This window comes from Oratosquilla oratoria, chromosome 23 (genome assembly GCF_046742065.1).
Source record: "Oratosquilla oratoria isolate Oo_2021 chromosome 23, ASM4674206v1, whole genome shotgun sequence".
NCBI lineage: Eukaryota > Metazoa > Arthropoda > Malacostraca > Stomatopoda > Squillidae > Oratosquilla > Oratosquilla oratoria.
Window position 1 is genome coordinate 29,711,780 of NC_134799.1, and position 7,500 is coordinate 29,719,279.

Consider the following 7,500-nt stretch of genomic DNA (forward strand, 5'->3'; position numbering starts at 1 on the left):
AGCCACCTACTGGTGGAAACGCCCGTATCTCCCCTTCTGGAGTTACCACCACTCCTGGGACTTCATCCTGGGAAACCTCAGGACGCCCCTCCTTGGTGCTGACTTTCTCGCTCTTTACAAGTTATTGGTCGACGTCGCCAACAACCTCCTGGTCTACGCAACTGCATCCACCTCGACGTCCCTGAAAGTTGCGCTACAGCCAACAGCTGTTACCACTATCGACTCTAGAATGCACTATATCCACCTATTCACGGAATTCCCCGACGTCTTCAAGCCTGAGGTGATACAGACATCACAGACACCAGCTAAACATGGTGTGCCACTACATCAAGATGTCTGGGCCTCCGGTATTTGCCAAATACCGTCGCCTACCGCCCGACAAACTCACCCTCGCCAAGAAAACCTCCCAGAGGTTGCACTAGAACAACTCCTCCATGGCACACCTACATCCCTCGCTTTCTTCAGCAGGAAACTCTCCAAGGCAGAGCTTAACTACAGCATCTTTGACAGAGCTCCTCGCCTTTCACAACGCCGTCCACCACTTTCTCCACTTCCTCGAAGGCTCTTCATTAATCATCAACACCGACCATCAACTTTTGGTGCACACTTTCACAAAACAATAGGTTGCTTGGTTTGCCAGACAGCACCACCACCTTTCCACCACCGCCGAGTTCAATTGCACCTTCAGGCACGTCCCTGGTACAAAGAACCCTGTCACCGACACTCTCCCGAATAGCCATCGACGCAGTTCAACTCGGCCTCAACAACGAAACCATCGCCAGAAAGCAACGGGATGATCCTGAAACGCTTGCCTATAGGACAACCATCACATCCCTTAAATGGCAGAACGTTCCCCTCTATGACAAGCACACTATCCTCTGCGACATTAATACCGGCCGCCCACGACCCCTCTTCCCACCCGTTTTCCAACGTCAAGTGTTCAAATTAATACATGGCCTGTTTCACCCTTCAGAGAGCGTCACTCCGAAACTCCCGAAAAAAAAAAAACATCTGACACAGCATCTCCAAGGACGCAAAGGAATGGGCCAGATTCTGCATCGCCTGTCGTCAAAGCAAAATTCATCGTCACACTGAATCAAGCACCAGATCATTCCATCAATCCCGACGACTTTTTGCACATATTCATGTCGACGTCATCGGCCCATTCCCACCGTCGGAAAACCATCGTTACCTCTTCACCGCTACTGATAGATCGACCCGCTGGTTGGAGGCCATCCCCATTAAGGATAGTACTGCTTCGTCTTGCACTACAGCTTTCCTCAGTGGATGCATTGCGAGATTTGGTCTCCCGGAGCACGTCACCTCCGACCATGGAACTTGCTTCACATCGCAGCTGTGGCAGTCCCTCACTGAACTCTAGGGCATTACAGCCCACCCACACTACCTCCTACAACCCTGCAGCCAACGGCATGGTTGAACGAACCCACCGTTCACTCAAGACATCTCTTATGGCACGTTGCAACAACGGCTCCTGGCTACCCCAACTACCATGGATACTCCTTGGCCTCCGGGCAGCCATCAATGACGACCTCAACGTGTCTCCAGCAGAGATGGTCCTCGGCCAACCTTTCGTCATGATCGCAGAATTATTCCCTCCATAGGATTCTCCCGAGAGCCTGCAGCAGCTGCGACGCACTGTCGGCAAATTTACCCCATGCCGATAGATCACCGGGAGGTCAAGGAATACTTCCCAAAACAGCTCTACACCTCGACGCAAGTCGTTCTGAGCACGGACGCTCACACACCACCACTCACCCATCCCTACACTGGCCCCCATCTTGTCCTTGAACGGAAGGACAATACCTTCCGTATCTCTATTTACGGCAGGCCAGAATGGATCTCCATCAACCGCCTAAAACCCGTACATCTCAGCATTCCGCCCACCAAACTCTCAAGTGCAAGACACCCTCTGAAACCAAGGCAATTTTAAGAATGGAACATTATACAAACCACGATAACCACGTGGCATGGAAAGCGCGTTATGTCACACACGCGGCTTGACCTGATGCGCCTATGACAGTGCGACCGTGCTTGACCCGACCTAACCCAGTACAATTGTGTAATTATGCACCACGGGTGACCAGTCACGCGGTATATATATCAGGTCGTGGACGTATATTTTTTGTCTTGGTTTCCGACAGCCCTGGCCATACGGGAGGCGACCCAAACATCGGCCTTAAAAAAAAAAAAAAAAAAAAAAAAAAAAAAACGGTTTCGCCGCAACTATCAGGGGGCTTCTCACTTCCCATTTCGTGGGAGTGAGGTGGTGAGTTTTCTTCTAGTTCACCCCAGGTTATTTCATTCACATTCGTCTCGCCCTCCACAGTGAATGGGTTAAGGATGTGTAATACTTATCTTTCGTGGGCTGTTGGAAAACCCCTCATTGTGTGTAGTAACTGAAACGATTCCCTCACTACATATGTTAGTGTTAATCGCTGCATTGATGTGGCTGCACTAAATGCATGCCTAAGCCTAACACTCACAAATCAGCTATAATCGACCAGTCACAATACTCGTACACAGTAGACCAGTGATAAGTGATGAAAATTACTCATTTCGTCGTATTGGTGTCCAAGCTGATCCTATACAAGCAAGCAAATCATCTGTAGAGATGACTTTTTATTAAATAACAGTAACATTTTTGTTGGTAATTCTTTTACTATTTTGTCTATTTTTCTGACCAAATTATTTTTTTAAGGGGTGAAGAAAAGCACATTACAAAAAGAACCAGTGGCGAGGAACAAATATATAATAAAAGGCATTACTTAAGACATTTCGCCTACACTTTAGGCATTTTTAGGTAAGGATTGATTCATTTGGATAGAATTTATACATACAACTAATGACCCTGGGAAAGGACCCGTGAAGGACTTGCGAAACATGAGGCAGTTCCGTGGGATGCTTCGAATGACCTTAATGTAGCACAAATATTTTGTTGAATATTGATGGCAGGGACACAATTTCTAAAGAACACCACTTTTAAATAATTCTGTTTCGTTCTATAATTTTCTTTTACCAAGATCAGTATGTTTGCATTTAGGTCTTGTGTTCCGAGGTCGGTCTTATGCATTTTTTCCAGTGGTCTAAAATTGCTTTACTTTGCATTCGGAATGTCGACCTTTGTGTAAAAACTTGTGTAGTATAACTAATTTACTTGTTATCACAAAGTGCACCGTCTTTGGTAAAGGAGCAAGAGTATCTAATTACTACGTTACTTTGTTCAGGCTTGTCCTTTTTACTACCAAGTGACTTTTCATGATCATGGATGATGTTCTCAGGTCTCGTTTAAATCCGAATTATCTCGGATTTAGTATTTTGTTCTCCAGATGTTTAGTCCATCTAATTTTGATAACTTTTTCACAAATTTTGGCTACCGTGCTTGTAAGGGAGACCGGTCTGTAATTTGTTGGGTTTTCTTTGCTTCCCCCTTTATATATATTGGTACGATATTCGCATTTCCAGTCTTCCGGTGTGTGTATGTGTATGTATGTATGTGTGTGTGTGTGTGTGTGTGTGTGTGTGTGTCTGTGTATGTGTGCGTATATGTGTGTGTAAGTGTGTGTGTATGTGTACGTGTGTGTGTATGTGTGTGTGTGTGTGTGTGTGTGTGTGTGTGTGTGTGTGTGTGTGTGTGTGTGTGTGTGTGTGTGTGTGTGTGTGTGTGTGTGTGTGTGTGTGTGTGTGTGTGTGTGTGTGTGTGTGTGTGTGTGTGTGTGTGTGTGTGTGTGTGTGTGTGTGTGTGTGTGTGTGTGTGCACGCGCGCGTAAGTGTGTGTCTCAGTTTGAGCGTTGTGACATCATTCATCCTGAGTGACATGTGTACTTAAGACTAATTTTATGTCCATGCTAAAGATCTGCAACAAAACATGACGACATCCTATATAACTTCAGCTTTACCCTTTTCACCTAGTTGAAGAACGTGGAGAATTCCTGGCAGTCTCCCTTCATTCCCCTCCATGTGATCTCCCGGTCCTTTTCCTTTGCCCTCTTCGTTTCTCCTCTACCATTTCTCACATAATCCTCTTCACTCTTTTCTTGTCGTTGTCACTCCTTTTAATTGACGTTTTCTTTCTTCCCTTTTATATGTTTCTCTTTCAATTTATCTTTGACACTTCCCTTTCTGATACGTCCTTCCATTGTTATACTTATTATTCCTATTGCAGCAGATCTTCCTCTTCCTCCTCCCGTCTCTGCCTATTTTTTTTATATATTTTTTTCTTTCTTCCTCTTTCCTGTTTTATTCCCTTTTTACTTTCTTATCTCTAATCCCCTTCCATTCCCAATTATTGCATTCTGGTCTCCGTTCTCTGTTCTCACGACACTTCTCTCAGGTTTTATTACTCTTTTGTCTTACCTATCCCTCCTCCTCCCTCTCTCTCTCTCTTTATATATATATATATATATATATATATATATATATATATATATAAATATATGTGTGTATGTATGTATATATATATATGAGTGGAAGGGCGTTGAGCTAAACACAGAGAACAGTTGGAGTTTTATTCACTGACGTTTCGTCCTTACCAGGACATTCTCAAAGTAAATACAGTCTAAGAAAATGAACAGCTTATATAATTCATCCTTGCCTTGTTCCTCTCCCTCCATACTCTCATCCGTTCTCAACCCGTCTCATGTGACTCCGACCATGCCGTTTCTCCCTACGTTCCCAATCGTCCTTTTGACCTCCTTGATAATTAAAGTGCCTTCTGGCTGCTCCTGCTAATTTTATAAACCCTTCCCTATGGTTGATGCAGGGGTGGGAGGTAATGTAGGCTGCCTCCACTATTTTTCTTTTCTTTTTCTCTAGACCTTCTGTGGAACATCTCTATCTTGTTCCAATCTGAAAGATAACCACATTGGTCTAAACGAACTACTAGCGAGTTGAAGGTTCTGTGAGCTCTGACGTCATTTTTGTGTTCATATGTCCGCAGCTCCACTGATCTTCCCGTCTCTCCATGACATCCTAACGGACAACCACCACATGGTATATTGTAGATCGCGCCTTTCTCCATACCTTTTTCTGATTTATTTTTATTCATATTCTTGATAGCCTCTCCTAATTTCGTACCCGTGGAAAAAGCAACGCTCACACCCGCTTTTTGGTGTGAGCGTTGCTTTTTCCACGGGTACAAAATTAGGAGAATTGGCAAGGACGAGGGAGAGAAGGGGTGGCTATACTATTAAGTGAGGAGATAGGTAAGCGGATAGTGGAGTGGATGGAGGTTTCTTCAAGGTTAATGTGGATGAAGGTGAAGCTGGGAAGGAAGATGTGGGTTTTCGTAAGTGCATATGGGCCCGGTAGTGAGAAGAGTGTATAGGAAAGGAAAGGGTTTTGGATGAATTTAAATGAGTGCATAGAGGGATTAGGGAGAAATGTCAATGTTGTTGTATTAGGAGACCTTAATACTAGGGTAGGAAAAAATCGTAGTGGAGAGTTGATGGTGGAGATGTGTCTCGAAAGAGAGTTGATGATATCAAATACAGTGTTTCGGAAGAAAGTCAAGCATAAGTACACATGGGAGAGGGTGGTGGATGGAAGGGTGGTAGATAGAGCGTTAATGGACTATATAGTGGTAACCAGGAGTATAGTAGAAAGAGTTAAGGATGTACATGTTCTAAGGGGAGAGAGTGGGGGAATATCAGATCATTTTTTGGTGGAAGGTAAGTTGAGAGTAGAGGATAGGTGGAGAAAGAGGAAAAGAGCAGAAGGTAAGGAGATGCTTAACGTGAACTGTTTAAATGAGAAAGAAAAGGAGAAGGAGTGTAAGAATAAGCTGAGAGAGGAGTGGGAAGGAATGAAGGAAAAAGTAGAACTAGAAGAGGAAGAGGAATGGGGATGGTTCAAGGAGGGAGTCATAAGGTGTGCAAAGATGATGTGTGGAACAAGGAGGATGTGAGGAAATAGAAAGAAGGGTAGTGAGTGGTGGGATGAGGGAGAAAAGAAGAGTGTAGAAGAGAAGAAGCAAGCTTTCATAGATTAGTTACAAATACGGGCAAGGGAATCATAGGAGAGGTACAAAGTAAAAAAAAAAAAAAAGAGAGAGAAGTAAAACATAAGATAAAGGAGGCAAAGAGGAGAGCAGATGTGAAATGGGATATGAGTATGACAGAAAATTTTGAAGGTAATAAAAAGATGTTTTGGAAAGGAATTAAGAGAGGAAGAGAAGGCGAATCAAATAGAGAAGAAAAGGTAAAAGGAGCAGATGGAAATTTGATAATGGAAGAGAAGGCAGTTAGAGGTGGGCAGAGTATTTTAGGGAGTTGCTAAATGTAAAGGAGGATAGGGAGGGGAAGTTAGTTGCAGTGGGAAGCGCAAACAAAAATGAGAGTGATAAGTGAGGAAAATGGAGGAGAAATAAAGAAATATGAAGTAAAGGCAGCTGTTAAGATGATGAGAGCAGGTAAGGCACTTGGGTTGGATGGATGCTATGTAGAATGTCTGGAAAAAGGAGGTACAGTGATGATGGACTGGCTAGTAAGATTATCTAATGTTTGTTTAAGAGAGGGTAGAGTACCGAAGGACTGGAGGAGTGCCGTTATAGTTCCACTTTACTAAGGGAAAAGGGACAAGTGTGAGCGTAGTAGTTTTCAGAGGGATCATCTTGTTAAGTGTAGTTGAGAAGGCTTATGGGAGGGTATTCATTGAGAGGATTAGGAGAGGAACAGAGGGGGAAATTGATGAGGAACAGCGTGGATTTAGGACAGGTAGGGGTTGTATAGATCAGATTTTTGTGTTAAGACAGATATGTGAGAAAGCTATAGGAAAAGGTAAGGGTGTATTATGGGGTTTTATTGATCTGGAAAAGGCGTATGACAGGGTAGACAGGAAGGCACTGTGGGAGATATTGCAGATATATGGGATAAGAGGAAAGCTATCAAGAGCAGTCGAGAGTAGTAGAACTTGTGTTAGGATTAGAAATGGAAAGAGTGAGTGGTTTGAGATAAAAGTGTTACTTCGTCAGGGATGTGTTATGTCGCCCTGGCTGTTCAACTTATACATGGATGGGATGGTGCGAGAAGTAAATGCAAGGGTGGTGGGTCAGGGATTGGAGATGGTTAAAGAAAATGGAGAAAAGTGGGAGATAAGCCAGCTGTTGTTTGCTGACGACACTGCGCTTGTATCAGGATCAGAGGAGGGATTGAGGAAGTTAGTGACAGAGTTTGGGAAGGTGTGCGAAAGAAGAAAGTTGAAGATAAATGTGGGTAAAAGTAAGGTGATGAGATATACAAGGGGAGAGAGAGGTAGCAGATTGGAAGTGAGCATTAAGGGAGACTGGAGGATGTGGATAGTTTCAGATACTTGGTTGCGAATGTGGTGTGAAAGGAAAGAGTTGGGGTGTAGGTAGAATATAGATTGAGAGAAGCGAGTAAATGCCTTGGTGGACTAAAAAGTGTAATGAGTAATAGACATCTGGGAATGGATGATAGGAGGAGATTATATGAAGGAGTGATTGTGCCAACAGCAATGTACGGG